At 44.6% G+C, this 22,024-nt stretch overlaps 1 long non-coding RNA gene across 8 annotated transcripts in view; it reads right to left on the bottom strand.

Moving 5' to 3' along the window:
* The window catches only part of LOC137300970 (uncharacterized), a 92,823-nt gene that overhangs the window by 43,678 nt on the left and 27,121 nt on the right, over positions 1 to 22,024 (bottom strand). For 6 of the 8 annotated variants that reach the window (XR_010958199.1, XR_010958200.1, XR_010958201.1 and 3 more), the window contains 2 exons: positions 12,412 to 12,535; positions 9,553 to 9,789 (listed from right to left, as the gene is read on the bottom strand). This is a non-coding gene — a long non-coding RNA (uncharacterized lncRNA). The remainder of the gene's footprint in view (positions 1 to 9,552; positions 9,790 to 12,411; positions 12,536 to 22,024) is intronic. The other 2 variants (XR_010958203.1, XR_010958204.1) reach the window with 1 other exon arrangement.

Here is a 22,024-nt window from a genome sequence, read left to right on the forward strand (position 1 = left end):
CTAGTTTAATTGCATCATTAGGAGCATTGCAACAGGCTTCATAAATATAAAGCCTGCTCCTTTCTCTGGGAATACTGAAGGGACAGCCCTCAAGCTAATTGTTTCCATATTTCCATAAGAGGTTCATCTGTTTGAGCGAGCATAATGGGACAGACTGAGAGTTTCACCTAATTTGGTCCCCTATTATTTTACACGTTGATTTATCATTTTTCGAGGGTGCGATTTTTTTTTTTTTTGAACTGCATTCATCTGAACAGCGTCCTGGTTTTTCAAATTCCATCAAGTATCAGGTTGAGCCCATCTGTGAGATTACAATTTTCCTGTCTCAATGAGCACCAATCAATTATTGATAAAGCAACAGTCTTTCATTATGTCAGCTTACCCAGCCTGCATCTCAATCAAACAACCGACAGCACTGAGTGTCGCAGAAAGCACAACTATATTAATGGCCGTTGAGGAAATATTTAGCCATATGATCGGCTGGTATCTTGAATCGCCCAAGTGGTTATGCAAATAGAAAGACAGCAGAATAATTCAGGAAACCTACCCTACCTTCTCAGTCTTTGTCTTTCTTTCACACTCTAGACTCTTTGCTCAGCCTGAAAAGAATTTGGCACTTGTGTGTGTTCAAAATGGTTTCCTTAATCACATGATCCGATGTGACTAAAGAGAGATTAACTACAACCCTGTAACAAGCGGTTCTGGACAATACTAAAATAGCTCTCCATTAACACTGCAGCACATTTTTCTTTTTTTGTTTTTCTTAGCGTCCCTCCAGAGACAACCACCATTCCCACGCCAAGAGGAAGGCAGGAGACCTGTTCCCAGGCCTCTAACAGTGCCATTCTGTAAATGCCCAGCAGGAGGCACATAACAGCGAGGTAGGATCATATGTCCACTGCTCTCCAGTCTCCAGTCGGCATCTGCCCCCCTCCTCCCATGGAAGGGTTAAGATGGAGGACCTCAGTTATATGGAGAGACTAGAGAAGCTGGGATTGTTCTCCTTTGAGCAGAGAAGGTTAAGGGGAGATTTAATAGAGGTGTTCAAAATTATGAGGGGTTTTGATAGAGTAAATAGGGAAAAATAGGGGTAGCACTGCTGCTTCTCCTGGCCCACAACCAGTGCTATAAAAAGCACTTACCTGCTGGATCTGACTGCTCCCACCTCCCTTTAGCTGCTGGGTTTCCAGAGCCCTGGGAAATCCGCCCAGCCAGCCAGCGTTAAATTTAAATGGCTGCTAAAATATCAAGAACGGAGCCCCATTTACAAACAATAATGACAGAACTGCCTCTCCAGAGCAGGTTACTCAGACGCCGCGGTTAAAACGGAAGCCGGCGTGTTCGCGGCATGTTGGGGTTGGATTTCACATATTTGCCGATTTAACACCCCACCCCCACCCCCGCCACCCAATCCTCTCCTGCCTATCGTCAGGAGGTTAAAATTCCCTCCCTGTTTCCACTGGCAAGAGGGTTAGTAACCAGAGGACACAGATTTAAGGTGATTGGCAAAAGAACCAGAGGAGATCAGAAGGGGCCCAACATAATGCTGGAAGACGGTATGCTGACAGAGATGAGGCATTCTCGCCTCCACAGAGGCGCACATGGGTCCCATTTGGGGGAGTCCAGGCCATGAAAACACCCTGGACCCCCCAAGAAAAAGGAATTTTATTTTGAATCGTCCACCATTACACACCCCTGGAGGGAATTACATGGGGTCCCGGGGTGGGGCCGGCCTAGGCGTGCCTCATTCTGATGGGAGCACACCGTCGTGGCAAAGGCGCCCAACAGCCTCATGCTCATTAGATGCCCATCCACTGACCCAGCAAAATCCAAATCTGATGTGTGAGGGATTCTTGATAGGAATATACATCCTGCTTGTCAGAGGCATTGTGAGTAGGTGAGGAACTCACATTAAAAAAGTCACATATGTACATTCATGTATACAGATGTTCCAACCCTGTATGAACCAATATAGATCATAGGATCTTGCAGCAAGGCCACTCGGGCCATCACTCCCATGCTTGCGCTCTAGAGGAGCTGTCCACTTTGTCCCATTCCCCTGCCCTTTCCCCACGTCCTTTTGAATTTTTATTTTTCAAATCTTTATCTACTTCCTTTTTAAAAGCTATTCTGAATTCTGCTTCCACCACTGTTACCGAAATAAATTGGGATGAAAATGGGCGGGCGATCTGCTCTGCCAGGTGACTGCCCAGTCGAAGGTGAAACCTACGCTCTCCATGTCCTAACAACCTTCTGAGTAAGAAAATGCCCCTAACCACTCTCTTTTATCTTTTGGTGTTGATCTTGGTGTTGGTTACCAACTCACTGATCAGTGGAAATATTTTTTCCTAACTTAAGTTATCAAAACCGTCAAAATTTTGAACACCTCTGTCAGATTTCCTCTTAAACCTCCTCTGTTCCAGTGAAAAGAGCCTCCATTTCTCCAGTCTTTCCTCATAACTAAAGCTTCTCAATGTCTAGTTGTATTGTATCTTTGTACTTGGAGATAAGTGTGAAGTAGTGGAAGGATTCACAGGCTGGTTAACAGTCTAACAGGCCACAGTGTGAATTCTCCTTTCATGGCTGTAACCATCTTCATATCAGCTGAGGGTGATCAGTCCTATAGAGCAGGAGGGTTTAATGGGCTCCCACAACCCATACGAAGAGGTGGGGGGGGGGAACCGCAACCCATACGATTCGAGTAGCCTGCTGTGCGTTAACCCAGAATTCTGAGTCAGAGTGCCAGTCTCCACTCATCAGGACTGTCAGGAGTAGGGTTTGAACTCTGCACCTTCTGATTCAGAAGTGAGAATGCTACCATTAAGCCAAAGGCTCACTACCTCATCTCTGGCATTACCATTACCTTAGTAAATCTCTTCTATACCCTCTCTATGACTTTGACATTCTTCCTAAAATAGGGTGCCCAAAACCGATGATTTGTATACAAACTCTCCTTTCCTGCACACGCACTGTGTTAGAAATGAGATTCATCAGACCATCTCCCTACTTTAAATCATTCTTTCCCAGGAAAGAAAGAAAAAATGACCAGGTAATTTGTTTTAGTGATGTTGGTTGAGCGATAAATGTTGGCAAGGACACCAGGAGAACTCCCCATCTCTTTTAAATAGCGCCATGAGATCTTTTAGGTCAACCTGAGAGAGCAAATTAACGTCTCATCCAAAACTCAAAAATGTGGAATTCCTCACTTTCCTCCATCTCTCCTTTCTCCTACAATTCACAGGTATTCAGCAACCAAGCTTGGTGTCACCCAGTACTGATTTATCATGTGCTTATACATCATTTGAGGGGAAGCTGATGAGCACATGAGGAAGAAAGGAATAGAAGGATATGCTGCTAGGGTTAGATGAAGTAGGGAGGGAGGAGGCTCGTGTGGAGCATAAATGCTGCCATAGACCAGTTGGGCCGAATGGCTTGTTTCTGTGCTGTAGATTTGATGTAACTCAATCTGCTATCTTGCTGTTTTTATCCTTGGCGCTGCCTTGCATTACAGGCCTTGGGCTGTTCACTTGGGTTACACAATAGTGATAGATGAAGTAGGGAGGGAGGAGGCTCGTGTGGAACATAAAAGCTGGCATGGACCAGTTGGGCCAAATTGCCTGTTTCTATGCTGTAGACTCAATGTAACTCAATAATAAAGTAAATTAGTAATGGCTTCCCACACCATTAGGAAACATGTTCCAGAGCCTAGTTATTCACCCGTCCACTGCCTTCTTATTGCACTCTTTTTCATCAATGTTTTATTGAGGACTACAATCCCAAAAAGAATCTTGCTTGGGGGGGCTGATCTGAGGAACGCTGCAAGACATTGCACCACAGAATAATGGGTCACAGGTCCACACCCACGGTCCATCACACGGTGAGGTCCTAATTTCAATCATGCTCCTAATGGAAATTGCCTTATTGATTCTATGCCTTACCCCACAAAATAGGGTCAATAGTTCCATTCACTTCTTCTATGGAAACTGGGATAGCCCCATCACCTAATAACATTTCTTTGGCTTCTCTCACTAAACTAGATGGGGTGAAGGAACCACACTGAATCTCTCCTCTGGCATTGCACTACATTGTACTAGTGCCTGTGCAACCAACCACTAGCCAGAGTCAATGCCTTCAGGAGGGAAGGGGGGAAAATTGGAACCACAGAAGAAATCAGCAAAGTGAACGCAAAATGTTTCCAGATGATCTTTGAACTACTGTTACCGTGAGCCTTGTACATTTGTACATCTCTAAACGTTTTGTAAATGGGCTTTTGTTTTCTTATGTGTTTCCTTGGAGATTATTTATTCATACGCAACTCTTCAAACACCCATGACTAGTAAGAAAGTAAACAGAACAGAAAGTACTTTCTAAATTACTCATTGGCCTCTGAACCCTCTGAGTGCTGGGTTTCCTGCGCAGTGTTTTGTTAAAAATATACATCTTTTCTACATAACATCTGTAAAATGATTTTCTCTGTGCCTTTTATGCTAAGCGTTAATCCATTTATTTTAAATGGATTAAAGCGACCGCCAAAATAGCGGCAGAGGAATGGCATGGAAATGGCTTAAGCATTCATCTGCTAATATCGCCACAGTGATTTCCGGGCCAGTATTTATCCCTCAACCAACATCACCAAAACAGATTATCTGGTCGTTTATCACATTGCTATTTGTGGGATCTTGCTGTGTGCAAATTGGTTGCCATGTTTCCCTACATTCAAATGTACTTCATCAGCTATGAAGCGCTTTGGGACGTCCTGAGGTAGTGAAAGGAGCTATGTAAATGCAAATTCTTTCTTTCTTTCTATTATAGGATGTAATTTTTTTCAGAGGAACTTAAGTAACATGCAATATCTTTGCAGTCCACGGTTTCATAATTTTGAAAAACGCCCTACTTCATCTCTCTTACTCCTTAGCACCTTTCTCCGTCCAATATCTGTCCAGCTCCCTGTTCAATTCACTGCCACCATCGATCATCACTGCCTCCCCGAGCACTCTGTTCCATATACTCATCACCCTTTGTGTAAAGTAGTTAAATCTAAACAGTCTGTTCATCTCCCCTCTTTTGAAGGGGTAAAAGTGGTGTCATATTTTTGAATGGGGGTCTTATTATCTGACAGGAACACAGATTCTATTCCCACCTTTTGCTGGACTTTCAATCTCCCCTGAACCTTGTTCTGGGCAGTGGGGTTGCTGTGGGTACAGGTCAGATGGAGACCACCTTTCTGAGATGGACTTTAGGTTTCAAAGTTTTCAGTTCATGACACTGAAAATATCACTTATCCTTCAAGGTGAAAATTCAGGCCACATTTGGCTGTGCAATATCATTTATTTTTTTATTTTTATTCATTGGTGAATGTAGTTAATCATCAGGTGAGGGATGTGAAAAATGGGGCAGCCAACAATATCGAGGGGTAGAAATTGGCATGCGTGAGTTCGTTTTTCAGGCGTTAAACAGGTGCAACGATGACAAATTTAGCAGTGTGATGGCCCTCACCCAATCTGTGCGTGCATTCGGGCTACTGCTAAAATTATTGGGCCCATTTTTCAGTAGTCCCGGGCCGCCACCTGAAACAGGCCTTAGGCTCCTTATATATGTAAATGAGGAGCCTAACGCTGTTTTAGGTCCCCTTGCTGAAACTGGTTGGCGATGAGTGGAGCAGGAGCTGGGCCTGCTCAGCTCGGGATTCTTCAGTGGCCCTGTGGCCTCCACTGAAAAGTAAGTATTTTCTTTTAATTCCGAAATTGTTGCTGTGGAGGCAGGAGAAGCAAAAGTGCTCCCCTCCCCACTCCACAGCATTCGTGATCGGCCCCACTGGCCGCTCCATTCCCCTCCCGGGACTTACCTTCAACCCAAGCGGCTCAACGTTCATCTTAAAAAAATGGGTGAGCTGCCTGTGGAGGCGCCGGCAGCTCACCCAAATAATGATAATGAGGCCTGAGGGTCAAATTCAAGCCGGTCTCGCACCTCCTGGCTGTCGGCACACGGCTGGTTATAGACCGAGAAATGGTCCTTAACCAATTTCTACCCCAAGGTGTCAGCACTGAGCACTCCTGGGTCGGGTACAGCACTAGTTAGATAAAGAGTAAAGTTTGCTCTACTCTGTTCCAACAAGATACACATTAACCCTATACCACTGGACTAGTGTCAGCCATGGCTCAGTGGTAGCACCCTGGCCTCTAAGTCAGAAGATTGTGAGTTCATAGTCCCACTTCAGGACTTGAGCACATAATCTAGGCTGACACTTCAGTGCAGTACTGAGGGTGTGCTGCACTATTGGAGGTGCTGCCTTTTGGATGGGATGTTAAACCGAGGCCCTGCCTGATCCCATGGCACTATTTGAAGATGAGGAGGGGAGTTCTCCCAGTAACCCGGCCAATTTTTATCCCTCAATAAACATAATTTAAACAGATTATCTGGTCATTAATCTCATTGCTGTTTGTGGGACTTTGCTGCGCTTAAATAGGCTACCGCCTTTCCTACATTACAACTGTGACTACACTTTAAAAATACTTCATTGTCTGTGAAGAGCTTTGGGATGTCCTGAGGTTATGAAAGGCCCTATATGAATTTAAGTTCTTTCTTTCTGGTGTGAATTCCCATCTCCTGCATCAGTTGTCCTTGTGGTCTCTCTAACCGAGACTGCCAGTTGAAATCCTAACTTGAGGCAGCTTTGGATGAATTGGGTTGAGACTGCCCAAACTCATTTCATGTAGGCCCTTAACAGTGAACAGACAGATGAAATTTTCATTCCATCAGTGTGGGCTGGATTCAACCCAGAGGTGAGAGGTCAATGTTTTATCCCATTGCATAATCCAGGCCCTTTTGTGAAATTACTTTTTGACAGGAAAGTTTCTTGGGAGTAATACATTCCAACCTGAGGTGCCAGGATGTAAATGACTCAAGTGGAAATGTGGTCAGTTGACTTCAATGGAAACCAAAATCGGGCGGGGTGTAAAACGGACGGCCAATCCGCTACTGCCCATTTTCTGCCCGATGGTAAAAGTGAAAATTCATCCTGTCATGTTTTCAGCTCATTACCTTGGTGTACATTGCAAAGGGATGTAACTCAGATTAAGAGTATTAAAAGCATATGTGAAGCATTCATTGGGGTATTAAAAACATATGTGAAGCACTCGTTGGGGTAGAAACAGCGTGCAGAAAGCGCGTGCCCCAAACCGGATGCCCAAGGCTAGCCCAAAATTGGGCCTCGGGCCTTATTTTAATCATTTGAGCGAGCTGCCGGCACCTGGATATTAATTAGGAGGAGGAACCTGGATAAATTTTCCCCTTCTTAGCCTCTGGCACCAAGATGAATTGCTGCCACTGCATCTTCCTCAGGTAATTTTTTAATATTCACTCTCAGGATGTAGGCATCACTGGCAAGGCTGGCATTTATTGTCCATCCCTAGTTGCCCTTGAGGTGGTGGTGGCAGGCCTCCTTCTTTGTAGCAGTTTGATACAACTTCAGAGGGCAGTTAAAAGTCAACCACATTGGTGTGGGACTGGTGTCACATATAGGCCAGGCCGGGTAAGGACGGCAGATTTCCTTCCCGAAAGGATATTAGTAAACCAACTGAATTTTTAGACTAATCCAACAGCTTCATGATTACTTTTACTGATACCAGCTTTCTAATTCAGTTCAGTTCTGGGCATTGCACCTCGAGAAAGATATATATTTCCAGATTTTAAAAAAACTGAATTCAAATTCTCAAAGTACCACAGTGTGATTTGAACTCACATTCTCTAGAATATTAGTCCACGGTCTCCTGGATTACTAGTCCTGTAACATAACCACTACACTACCGTACTTTAATTGAGGAAACACTGATGATTGTACCTTGGACTCAAACCCTGTATGGCTCAATCCTACACTGAGCAGTCCGTCTACCGACTGAGACCTCTTGCATGAGTTTGTCCAGAAAACATAGAGGCACTGTCTGGGGTCTACATATTGTTTTAATTCAGAGTCACTCTTAATTTGCATTTAATTCAAATGAAGCAGCTGCTGGAAATACAGTAGAGTGATTCATTACAGAGAGAAGTCAATGTAGAAAGTGTCCATCTGGCCAGCAAGGATTGAGTTTGAAAGCACTTCACATTTAATCTGGATGAATGAAGTGTGGCCAAGTGTAGCTGATCCCCATTAAATCTAGATGTATGTTGGAAGCAGGGCTCCCGAGGGTCTCTTTTGCAGGGGTTCAGTTCTACAGGCACCCTTAGTACCTCACCCAAATGGCCAGTCTTAATGTGTGAGACAAAACAGTGAAAGTCAGCAGGATATTTGACCAAGGAGGGCATCACAGCCTTGTTCTGGTGTCACCCAACATCCACATCTTCTGGCTGGGGTAGTGATTAGGAGTGGGACTGATTTTCTGCAACCCCCACCCCAGCCACGCTCCCTATCCTACGGATGCAGAGACCAATTTTAGGGTTCCATTTCTTGTCCAACTGAGATCAACTAACCTAGAATCAACCTGGAGCCTTCTCTGCCCATACAGTTCAGTTCCAAATCAGCCAACCTCATTCCACCATCAGGGACGACTAACCTTTGTTTCATTAACTTGCTGTTCCAAGCACTAAAATTCTCCTCGATTGTTACAACAGATAACCCTTTCATTAGGCCTGTTGGGAATGGTATTAGAAAAAGCACCACTGTTGTACTTGAGGTTTCAAAGGCAAGATTGCTCTTCTGTGCTTGAGCAGCACACCTCATGTTAAACCGTTAAGCAAGCAATGGAATAAATCTTGCGCTGGTTGTGACTTGGGCAGTGAAAGCTACCACAGAGAGGCTCCATTGAGATGTAAAGATGACTGATAATATGGTAATGTTGTGACCCACTGCTGTGTTATTACCCTCCAGTGCTCTCTACCCAACTGTCTCTTATCTTACTCTGACAGTGCTAATAGAATATGCATAGCTCCATTAGCATATTAGCTAATAGCACCCTCGAGGAGCAAAGCCATAAAACTTTAAGTAGAGATCAAAACAGAAGGATGAAAAAAACAAGAACATTGTCACAGGCTAAAAAAAATAGTGGCCTGGGGCGATGTTTGTAGTAGCACACAGTCATAATTCCGTTCCTAGTCATAATGCAAATAGAAAAAAAGAAGCAGAAATGAAGTCCTTTTGAAAACCGAGGCTAACAATGATTATTGAGGTACGTTGAGGAGGCCTGTGTATTGGAAGAGTGGATGGAGTCATTTCCCAGTTTTTTGTTTTATGTTGTCGGCTATAATTCTTGGGTAAAACCGATGACTGTCGATTGTAGTTAGGATTTCTCTTCAGGATGGAAGCTACGGCGGCTGTTATGGCTCTCTGGCTACGGCTGAAGTGAAAGAAAGATTTGTCCTTTTTGGAAGCTAACATTGGCCTTGATAGGGCTGAAGGTCATTGAAACTGTTCATGCTGCAGGGCTAATTGGTTCATTAATTGGTCATCAAGTAAACAGCCTGTGACCTGAACAGACGTAGTGTCTTTTAGCGTTGCTGGGTTTAATCCAATGAACCATGTGTTTTTTTCTCTAATGTCTATTTTCTTTCATTACTCACCTTGCTTGCCGCCATTGTTCCTTCTCCATGTGGTAGTGAGGCAAACGGAGCAAAGGCGGATTTTCCTTTTCTTCAGATGGAGCAGCTTGCCACGGTTGGTAAAACGCTCACTTCAGAGTCAAAAGGTTTTGGGTTCTGGGTTTGAGCCCACAAACCAGGCTGTCACTCCAGTGCAGTGCTGCCACCCTGCTACATTGTCGGAGGTGAAATCCTTCAGCTGAGACGTAAAAGCTAAGCCTGTAGAGGTGGACATCAAAGATTCCATGGCATTATTCGAAGAAGAGCAGGGGTGTTCTCCCAATATCCTGGCCAACATTCATTCCTCATCCAACACCACTTAAAGCAGATTAACTGGTCATTCATCTCATTGCTGTTTTGGGAATCTTGCTCTGTACAAAATGGCTGCTGCATTAATCCACATAACAGCGGTTATCGCACGTCAAAGTAAATAATTGTTCGTAGTTAAGTGCTTTATGTTTCTCTGAGCTGTGATAAGGTGCTGTCTGAAAACAGGTCTTTCTTTCCATATGGTGTGCTATTTCATGGCCTGCTTGGGAACAGATGTAACTCTGGGGTGAGTGAGATCTTGCCTGAGGTGGATGAATGTGAATGACATGTATCCCATGGTTTTCAAATCCACGATCTTGTGAATTGAAGATAAGCACTGATTCATCCATTTGTGCAGGTTAGTTCAGGTGACCTTAACAGAGAATAACCAGTCCTCAAGCACACTGTGCAGTGGTCAGGTAGGATGTGTTTACACGCAGGATTTCCCCTTAATGAATTACTGATCGTCATCCTGCCACTGGGGGTGGGACAGGATGGAGGCCAGGAACTTCCCAACAAGGAAGGAGGAAAACAAATCACTGGGTGAATTACTCTAGGCCTCTTATGCATATCTCAGTTCCTGGATGTAGAACTACTTCAGCTGATGTCTGGAGAAAGGTTAGGTATTGGTGTCCAAGGCAGTGAATGATTGACAACATGAAGGCAGCTAAAGAAGATGAGAGAAAACTCCCTGCTCCCCCAAAAAATGTCAACATATAGGAGTATTTATTGAGTAAGAAACAAAGCAGGGGACAGTGAATGGAACAGGGAGGTGATAGTCTATCATAGAATTCTCCAGAGTTACTGTCAGTGATCTGTATTTGAATGTTGGGTTGGCTGGTCCTTTTAATTTCTTTCCTGCTACGCACACCAGTAGCAATGGAATGAGAAAAGCACACCCATCAAGGGCCACTGGATGAATTGCAATGTCAGACAGGGCTATTATTAAAACCGAATGCCACCTAGCTGATTCATGACAGTGTCTGACTCTCAGTTTGAAGCCCAGGTTCAAATCCCAGTTCTGTACTCTGGTTTTTCCCAGAGGGTCAGTTTGCAATCATGTCCAGCTCATCTAAGTGACTGGGATATGGCCCCTTCCTTTGCTGTCTGGCAAGAAGCCAACATTGGCACCAAGGAATCAGCAGGGACACCAAGGAACAAGCAGATAGCGCACCAATGGATTCCAGATTAATTTCTAACACAGGAAAAAAGGTAGAACATTAAATTTAAAAGTAAAGTTTTAGAACTCTGTAGGGCCTCTAGATGCTAGACATAGACACACTATCATCAAAGTTTCAATTTTGAAGTATAGGAGAGACTTTGCATTGCTGATGTTTGTACATTTTAAAGGTTTTTGAAGGCTGGGTGCAGCCATACTGGTCTCTTTCTCATCTTGACAGTCTCTTCCTTTATAAGATGCTGCTCCTGCCATGTGGACAGGATGCAATGGGAAGGAGACATCCTCCATGACATAATCAGCCAGCAAGCAGGAGGCACTCTTGAAGTAGAGTGAATCAAATAGTTTCTAGTTCCCTTTTTCCCGCTCTCTCTCTCTCTTGCCTCACTTTTACAGACACCCCATCTAATGATGAAACTGAGAAATGTCCTAACTCTTCCAGTGCTTTATCACAAGGGACTATTGAGGCAGAACTTATTGGATAAGTATTTGAAAAAGGACAATATAAAAGGATATGGAAAAAGAACAGAAAAACAGGATTAGTGTGGATAGCTTCAGTTGAAGAGCTAGCACTGACATAAGCTTTATGGGCTAAGTGGCCCCCATCTCTGCTATAATTTCTATGAGGGAATCAAATTTAATTGGAGGATGACTCAAAGTCACCAAATATCTAGTTTGAGCTACTTGGCTTCTTTTCCAGATGTGACATAGTGTGGACAGAGGTTTTCTTTTTCCAGTTGTTATGATCTGGAATACACTGCCTGAAAGGGTGGAGGAAGCAGATTCAACAGTAACTTTCAAAAGGGAATTGGATATATACTTGAAAAGGAAAAATTTGCAGGGCTATGGGGAAAGAGCAGTGGAGTGGGGTTGGATAGCTCTTTCAAAGAGCCGACACAGGCACAATGGGCCAAATGGCCTTTTTCTGTGCTGTATGATTCTATGATTCCAGACTTTTCTCTAGAAGTTTGATTGGCAGCTTACAATAGGAAATGTCCCTTTTTATTTAAAACACAAATAGTAGAGAAAGGAAACCGAGCAGGTCACAGAAAGGGTAACAAAGTTTTGGAATAAGTTACCACAGAAGGATTTTGAAGCAGACAATATAATTGGGTTGAAGAGGCAATTAAATGTATTTCTGAAAAGAGAAGAGATTGAGAGATGTGGTGAGAAGGCGGCTAAGTGGGTGGAACTATCGTAAAAGGACTAACTTCTTTAGCCTAATGACCCTTTCCTATTCCTAAACACTTTTTATGTTCTTATGACCCAGCTGGGTTTCTGGCTGCTGTTCTGATGCATAGGCACATAGGCTTCATGTAGTCACAATTCTATCTCTCATTCCCGGTGTTTCTTACCCTCTTTAGTGGATACGGTGATATGATCTAGTCCATGATCTTCTCCACTTAAAAGTTCACTATTCCTCAGCAGGGGGTGTCAAGGGGAGTGGTGCAGGTGCAAAGTGTTTCATTGGTGGGTTGGCTGGAGAGAAAAGGAGATAAACACTCAGCGTCAGTTGGAAGTCAATGTCCTGTTAGCCAAAGAGCGCTGACAACCATCACGGAGACAGCTGCTCCGATTTCCCTTCACTCTCAGTTGAAGGGAAAAGCAACACAGTGGGGGGCAGAAATTGGAGACAGAAACCGCAGATCATACTTTAAATCAATTGAATGTTAGGAAAGATTTGAAAGAAAATGTTAGGGGAGTTCTTAGTGGTGTTAGCTTGGCTCGGTTTGTAACGTTGTTGTCTCTGAGTCTGAAGGTTATGGGTTCAAGCCCCACTATGGACTTAAGTATGTAATCTAAGGTTACTTTTCAGTACAGAACTGAGGGACAACTACATTGGCCAATATCTATCCCTCAACCAACATCACTAAAACAGATTATCTGGTCATTATCACTTTGCTGTTTGTGGGACCTTGCGGTGTGCAAATTGGCTGCTGCGTTTCCTACATTATAACAGTGACCACATTTCAAAAGTACTTAATTGGCTGTAAAGGGCTTTGGGATATCCTGAAGTTGTGAAAGGTGCTATATAAATGCAAGTCTTTCTTTTTTTCTATTTTTGGAGGTGCTGTTTTAAATTGAGGCCCCCATTCATCTGCTCAGGTAGATGGAAAAGATCCCATGGAGCAGGAAAGTGTCCTGGTCAATATTATTCCAACACCACCGAAAACTGGATACCTTGCCATTCATTTATTGTTTGCAGAATCTTGCTGTACCTAAATTGGCTCCTGTGTTTGCCTACATAACAGAATAAGCACTTCGGAAAAGCAATCCATTGGTTGTATAGCACTTTAGAATATCATAAGGACTCGAAGTATATAAATGCAAGTTATTTCTTACTGTCTTATTAATGAAGCATATTGTTAAAGGGACATGAAGTGTATGGAAAACCTCTATTTTGTTTTCCAAATGTTCAGACACAAAGATATAATTCAGGGGAAAAAACGTCACTGCGTAAAAACAACATTGCGTTTGTTGTGTATAATGTCCTCATATTCCATGTAACTCCAGCTTTTTACCAACCCCAGGCATAAAGTGAGTGTTCCATTAACAAAGACTACTGTCTCTTTAAGAAAGCTTAACTGGATAAAGTACTACAGCCAGAAATCTTAAACAGGCTGGTGCATTTATTAAGGGGCTATTTATTCCCTGATGGCTACCAGGCTTTATTTATCATTTAAATTTTAAAAACGAGACGGTGAAATAATGGTATGAAAAACTACTGCTGCTGATAATGTGACCCTGGTTTTGTTTTGTCTCTCAATGTGTCCTCTGAGGCTGCAGTGTAAAAATGGTCAGAGCAAGAAATTTGGAGCATGTTGGGGTCAGGGGCTGGGTCATTGGGTGGCAGAACTCAGTAAATGATTCCCTCCCCCCCCCACTTTCCCCAGGCTGTAATAATAGTAACTGTCAGGGAAAGGGAGCAGTCCCAGACAAGGCCAGCCCAACTAACTCCAGACGAAATAAGAAAATCGTTGCCCGAGGGGACTTGTGTTCAAGATCTTGAGCTGTGCTAAAGGTGGGCAAACATACTGTTGTGCTTATTCCAATCCATGTCCTCCCCCCACCACCCATCCCCCATCCCCCCCCCCCCCCCCCCCCGCCCCTGAAGAATTGTAAAGGTGCAGTCATAGGCTCTGAGGACTGCCGCAGGGGAAAACCTTGGAGTTTGTGGCAATTTTCTGCATCAAATGTTTTGATAATTAAGCAAAGCTGATCAAGAGAAAAACAACCAGTCTCCAGAGCTCAGAAAGCAAAGGCCCATAAAATGGAATATCCAGAAAATGCCAAGGGCTGCCTTAGCAGATTAATGATGCTCTAGTAATAGATTTTTCCCATGCAAACCGTTGAGAAGCAAGGTCTTAAAAAATGTGCAGGTGTATTGGAGAAGTACCTGCAGGTTGTGACTTTGGGACCACTGCTAGCAACAGCCAAAACTGCTCAACTGAAGCGGATGAAGCCAACGGAACAAATGCAGCTAACATTTATGAAAGAAGTGATTGCAGGTTATTCATTAATTACCTCATAACAGAGTCCTGCTAAGTCCCCCTCCATGCCAAATCTGAAATATATGTTTCTTAATACGGTTGCAACTATTTGCTCATTATTTTTTTTCCTCCACTCCAATCTGCTTGTATTTACAAGCAGGTTTTAAAAGCAGTCTTCCGATTGGCATGGTTCACATCTGAACATTTAACGAGCACGTAAAACATTCCTTTGTGCGCTATTTTCACGTAGGTGTTAACCCATTCATTTAAAATGGGTTAACGCCGCCATAGAAACGGCACGCACATGAGTGTAGTATGAATTCATTAAACGTCAGACATATACATCATCAATCAGAATGTTCGCCGTCAGCTCCCTGAATTATCTTTTTTCACCGAGTGCTTTTTATTCCTGAACTGTATAACTGGCTGGTAGTTGTTCTGCACTTTTGAAGACCATGCACCTCTCTACATTTACTTTAGCATGTGATATTGCAAGATCAGCAGCTACCCAATGCAATGCAATGCCAGTGTTTCATTAGATGTGCCTCTAGATACCTATACTTCAGGTATATTTGGTGTGCAGTGCTAATATCTCCAGTAGAAGCCCTCTGGGACATTGTACCAACAGGCCTACTTATTGTAATTCAAGATATGGTGACTGTAAATCAAAAGATAAAGAAAGAACTTGCATTTATAAAGCTCCTTTCACAACCTCAGAACGCACCAAAACGCTTCATAGCAATGAAGTACTTCTGGAGCATAGTCACTCCTGTAATGTAGGGAAAGGCGGCAGCCAATCTGCACACAGCAAGGTCCCACAAACAGCAATGAGATAAACGACCAGATAATCTGTTTATAGTGATGTTGGTTGACGGTTAAATATTGGCCAGGACAAGGGAGAATTCCCCAGCTCTTCTTCAAATAGTGTCATGGGATCCTTTACGTTTACCTTGAGGTCACTCAACTTAGTTATTTCTATTAAAATATTTAGAATAACCTTGTCAAGATTATTTATAAATTTTATAAACAGCCAGTTTCTTAAGGGAGATCCCCCATGCTCATTTAGGAATGTTATTGTTAATAACTGTCCTCTGCTTTCCATTATCTAGCCAATTTCATTGTGTAATTTATATTTATATATTCTCCATTATCTTGTTAGATTTCACATTCACATGTCTCTTGTTAGGAACTTTATCAAATGCTTTGTGAAAATCATAATACAAGTGATATTACTAGGATCCACCAACTCTGGAGTGAATCTAGTTCTTCGGGAACCATTTTTATGGATATAGTGGGGTGGAAATTGCATAGCATCGGCCTCCCGGCGGGAGCTAGGCGCAGGGATTGTTCCCTGCCCTGGAACAGGGAGGCCTGTGGCCCGATCGAAATTGTCCCTCGAGCCTCATTTAAATTATATCAGCGAGCTGCGGACACTTGTTACAGGCCCCCAGGCATCCCGTTGGCGAAGCAGTCATCAATTTCGGGCCACTGCGACACTGGCAGCAGCCCTCAGTTAGGACCTGGGAGTGGGGGGAAGGCGATCAGGAGAGGGAGAAGGTGATTAGGAGAGGAGCAAGGTGATCGGGAAAGGGGAGGCGATCTGAAGGGGGCCGAGCAAGGCCTGGCAATGGTCTTCTGGACTTCTATGGAAAGGGAAGGAACAGTCCTGCTCCTTCTTGCTCCACAGGAAGTCTTTTTTTTTGAAAAAAAATGTTTTTCCTCTCGATGGCGGCCGCGGGAGCTTCTGAATAATTCTGGGCAGGCTAGGCCTGACGCCTGCCTCACTTTTCACTGACAAATTTTCAAAAAGGGTCCTTTAACATGTATTAGGGCCTTAAGTTACACAATCAAGGGGCCTAATGCCTGTTGTGGCATCCGCTAATGACGCCTATAAAATGGGCCCACAAATTTAGCAGTGGCTCCAACGCCTGCGCAGGTCGTCCCGCTGTTAAATTGGTATGCTTTGCACCCATTTTACAGCCGATCTCTCCTACCGTACCATTCTAATCCAGGAGTGGAGCCTCACGAGTTACCCATGTATGGTTTACTATCAGAGATGAAATGGAGGACATGATGCCATTACATCACGATGACACATACATACACGATAGACATTGGGTATAAATCATAACTAGCCTTTCATGTTGATGATTGATATAGAGGAAGTAAATCAGGGCATGGTCCCAGTATTTATGTAAATGTTCTTTTGGTTATGTGCCAGTGTTTCATTAGGTGAGCAGCGCCAGTGTTTCATTAGGTGAGCAGTGCCAGTGTTTCATTTTTTTAAAAATTCATTCATGGGATGTGGGCGTCGCTGGCGAGGCCAGCATTTATTGCCCATTCCTAATTGCCCACGAGAAGGTGGTGGTGAGCCGCCTTCTTGAACCGCTTCAGTCCGTGTGGTGACGGTTCTCCCACAGTGCTGTTAGGAAGGGAGTTCCAGGATTTTGACCCAGCGACATTGAAGGAACGGTGATATATTTCCAAGTCGGGATGGTGTGTGACTTGGAGGGGAACGTGCAGGTGGTGTTGTTCTCATGTGCCTGCTGCTCTTGTCCTTCTAGATGGTAGAGGTCGCGGGTTTGGGAGGTGCTGTCGAAGAAGCCTTGGCGAGTTGCTGCAGTGCATCCTGTGGATGCTACACACTGCAGCCACAGTGCGCCGGTGGTGAAGGGAGTGAATGTTTAGGGTGGTGGATGGGGTGCCAATCAAGCGGGCTGCTTTATCTTGGATGGTGTCGAGCTTCTTGAGTGTTGTTGGAGCTGCACTCATCCAAGCAAGTGGAGAGTATTCCATCACACTCCTGACTTGTGCCTTGTAGATGGTGGAAAGTCTTTGGGGAGTCAGGAGGTGAGTCACTCGCCGCAGAATACCCAGCCTCTGACCTGCTCTCGTAGCCACAGTATTTATATGGCTGGTTCAGTTAAGTTTCTGGTCAATGGTGACCCCCAGGATGTTGATGGTGGGGGATTCGGCGATGGTAATGCCGTTGAATGTCAAGGGGAGGTGGTTAGACTCTCTGTTGTTGGAGATGGTCATTGCCTGGCACTTATCTGGCGCGAATGTTACTTGCCACTTATGAGCCCAAGCCTGGATGTTGTCCAGGTCTTGCTGCATGCGGGCTCGGACTGCTTCATTATTTGAGGGGTTGCGAATGGAACTGAACACTGTGCAGTCATCAGCGAACATCCCCATTTCTGACCTTATGATGGAGGGAAGGTCATTGATGAAGCAGCTGAAGATGGTTGGGCCTAGGACACTGCCCTGAGGAACTCCTGCAGCAATGTCCTGGGGCTGAGATGATTGGCCTCCAACAACCACTATCATCTTCCTTTGTGCCAGCCACTGGAGAGTTTTCCCCCTGATTCCCATTGACTTCAATTTTACTAGGGCTCCTTGGTGCCACACTCGGTCAAATGCTGCCTTGATGTCAAGGGCAGTCACTCTCACCTCACCTCTGGAATTCAGCTCTTTTGTCCATGTTTGGACCAAGGCTGTAATGAGGTCTGGAGCCGAGTGGTCCTGGCGGAACCCAAACTGAGCATCGGTGAGCAGGTTATTGGTGAGTAAGTGCCGCTTGATAGCACTGTCGACGACACCGTCCATCACTTTGCTGATGATTGAGAGTAGACTGATGGGGCGGTAATTGGCCGGATTGGATTTGTCCTGCTTTTTGTGGACAGGACATACCTGGGCAATTTTCCACATTGTCGGGTAGATGCCAGTGTTGTAGCTGTACTGGAACAGCTTGGCTCGAGGCGCAGCTAGTTCTGGAGCACAAGTCTTCAGCACTACAGCTGGGATGTTGTCGGGGCCCATAGCCTTTGCTGTATCCAGTGCACTCAGCCGTTTCTTGATATCACGTGGAGTGAAACGAATTGGCCAAAGACTGGCTTCCGTGATGGTGGGGATATCGGGAGGAGGCCGAGATGGATCATCCACTCGGCACTTCTGGCTGAAGATGGTTGCAAATGCTTCAGCCTTGTCTTTTGCTGGACTCTGCCATCATTGAGGATGGGGATGTTTGCAGAGCCTCCTCCTCCCGTTAGTTGTTTAATTGTCCACCACCATTCACGACTGGATGTGGCAGGACTGCAGAGCTTTGATCTGATCCGTTGGTTGTGGAATCGCTTCGCTCTGTCTATAGCATGTTGCTTCCGCTGTTTAGCATGCATGTAGACCTGAGTTGTAGCTTCACCAGGTTGGCACCTCATTTTTAGGTACGCCTGGTGCTGCTCCTGGCATGCTCTTCTACACTCCTCATTGAACCAGGGTTGATCCCCTGGCTTGTTGGTAATGGTAGAGTGAGGAATATGCCGGGCCATGAGGTTACAGATTGTGCTGGAATACAATTCTGCTGCTGCTGATGGCCCACAGCGCCTCATGGATGCCCAGTTTTGAGCTGCTAGATCTGTTCTGAATCTATCCCATTTAGCACGGTGGTAGTGCCACACAACACGTTGGATGGTGTCCTCAGTGCAAAGACGGGACTTCATCTCCACGAGGACTGTGCGGTGGTCACTCCTACCAATACTGTCATGGACAGATGCATTTGCCGCAGGCCCAGACTGGCAGCTATGTCCTTCAGGACTCGGCCAGCTCGGTCAGTAGTGGTGCTACCGAGCCACTCTTGGTGATGGATATTGAAGTCCCCCACCCAGAGTACATTTTGTGCCCTTGCTACCCTCAGTGCTTCCTCCAAGTGGTGCTCAACATGGAGGAGGACTGATTCATCAGCTGAGGGAGGACGGTAGGTGGTAATCAGCAGGAGGTTTCCTTGCCCATGTTTGACCTGATGCCATGAGATTTCATGGGGTCCAGAGTCAATGTTGAGGACTCCCAGGGCCTCTCCCTCCTGACTGTATATCACTGTATCGCCACCTCTGGTGGGTCTGTCCTGCCGGTGGGACAGGACATACCCAGGGATGGTGATGGAAGAGTCTGGGACGTTGGCTGTAAGGTATGATTCTGTGAGTATGGCTATGTCAGGCTGTTGCTTGACTGGTCTGTGGGACAGCTCTCCCAATTTTGGCACAAGTCCCCAGATGTTAGTAAGGAGGACCTTGCAGGGTCGACTGGGCTTCGTGTGCTTTTGTCGCGTCCAGTGCCTAGAGGTCCGTCCGGTTTTATTCTTATTATGACTTTTCGTAGCGAGATTTTACAACTGAGTGGCTTGCTAGGCCATTTCAGAGGGCAATTAAGAATCAACCACATTGCTATGGGTTTGGATTCACATATAGGCGAGACCGGGTAAGGACGGCATGTTTCCTTCCCTTAAGGACATTGGTGAACCAGATGGGTTTTTACCACAATCCAGTAGTTTCGTGGCCATCGTTACTGATACTCGTATTTTAATTCCAGATTTTATTTAATTAATTGAATTTAATTAATTAGTTGAATTTAAATTCGCCAGCTGCCGTGGCAGGATTTGAACTCATGATTCTGGATTTTAGTCCAAGCCTCTGGATTACTCGTCTAGTAACATAACCACTATGCTACCGTACCCAAGCAGTGTCAGTGTTTCATTAGGTGAACAGTGCCAGTGTTTCATTAGGTGAGCAGTGCCAGTGTTTCATTAGGTGAGCAGTGCCAGTGTTTCAATAGGTGAGCAGTGCCAGTGTTTCATTAGGTGAGCAGTGCCAGTGTTTCAATAGGTGAGCAGTGCCAGTGTTTCATTAGATAGTTTGACAGATGCCAGTGGATCCAGCAGATACACGTATGGGTTTGGAACCAGTTCTTCAGTGGCTGTAACAGAGGACCCAGTCCAATAGGTATTAATAGTCCCATAGCTGCACTTTGGACGCTGTGTCAGTATTTCAGCAGATACTCTTTGGGACATTTTGCCAGTGTATCCATTGAGTGTCATACAGGGCACTGACCAATTATGCCCAGCATTTGTTCATCACGGCAATTGTCTGTATTTCAGTGCATGCATTTCAGTATCCCGTGCCAGGACAACCAGCAGATGTGCTTCCGTGTACAGTGCCAATTTGAATTAGTAGCTGTAATTCTGGAGGTGCAGCCAGTATGTGCCATGGCATAGTGCCAATATTTCAGTAGAAGCTGTTAGGGGGCAGGGGCAATACTCCAGGACATGGAATTTTGGATTTATGCTAGCTTCTAAAGAGAAGCTCCAGGAAATTGTTAATCAACATGTTCCTCCCATAGTGTGAGTCTATCCCAACAAAGAATAATTACTAAATCAATATTTTTCCATCCCCTGCAAGCAATTCCCTTCATACACTAGGACTGGCCATTGTATAAGCATTTGGATTGTCATTTCATGGAATTCAATGAGCCAAATTAGCCAAAAAGCCTTTGCCACTACCTAATCCCCACATATAAAGCCATTTTTAAAAATCAAATTTAGCAGTCTATTTACTCACCTCGTTGGGATTGTACAGCAAGGTCAATGGGCTGAATGGCCTAATCCTGTTCCTATGCTCCCATTTGTTCTGAAGGTGCTGGCTCAGGCTGCGGGCACCAGCTGCTCTATGATACCTCACTCCAATGGCCCCACTTCATGTGTGAGCCTAGTCAGTGAGTGTCGGCGGGCTGCTTGGCTATGGAGAGCATCACAGCCAAGCTGATCCAACTGCGAGACTGCTGTCCTGGTTGAGATCAGCTGACTCAGAGCACTCCAGGAATTGATCCTTACCCAAACGGCTTAGTGCTGACCAATCAGCAGTCTTTACCTCCTCGGTCATGAGGGGGGTTACTCTAAACCATTGTTTTGTTACTCTCTGTCCGTCACGGACAGTAAAAATAACAGTTTAGCTCATTCATGCTCTGATAAAATGCAATTAACATCCACTCTTGCAGTTAATTTGTTTTACATTTTTCTTATAGAAAGTGTAACAATGGCTAGTGAGTGCCAATCAGATACCTCGATAAAATGATCTGTATATGAGCGGAGAAGGTTAAGGGGTGATTTAATAGAGGAGGAACTAAATAAGGAGAAACTGTTTCCACTGGCAGGATGGTCGGTAACCAGAGGACACAGATTTAAGGTAATTGGCAAAAGAACCAGAGGGGAGATTTTTTCTGAGCAGCAAGTTGTTATGATCTGGAATGCACTGCCTGAAAGGGTGATGGAAGCAAATCCAATAGTAACTGTGAAAAGGGAATTGGATATATACTTGAAAAGGAAAAATTTGCAGGGCTACGGGAAAAGAGCAGGGGAGTGGAATTAATTGGATAACGCTTTCAAACAGCTGGCACAGACATGATGGGTTGAATGGCCTCCTTCTGTGATGTATGATTCTATATTCCTAGTCCTTATTTCTCACACTGCCTGCACATGGCCCAGTGCGCAAGCAAACGTTTTTCTTAGGTCATTGGATTTTTAACTATAAACTCTTGGCTTCACTGTGAGATAATAGAACACAAATGCTTAAAATATTCATCTAAAGTTCTAAAATTAAGTGGATTAACACCTCCTGTTAAATGTCTGTTTGCCATTATCCTACAGGCTGTC

This window comes from Heptranchias perlo, chromosome 32 (assembly GCF_035084215.1).
Source record: "Heptranchias perlo isolate sHepPer1 chromosome 32, sHepPer1.hap1, whole genome shotgun sequence".
Classification (NCBI taxonomy): Eukaryota; Metazoa; Chordata; class Chondrichthyes; order Hexanchiformes; family Hexanchidae; genus Heptranchias; species Heptranchias perlo.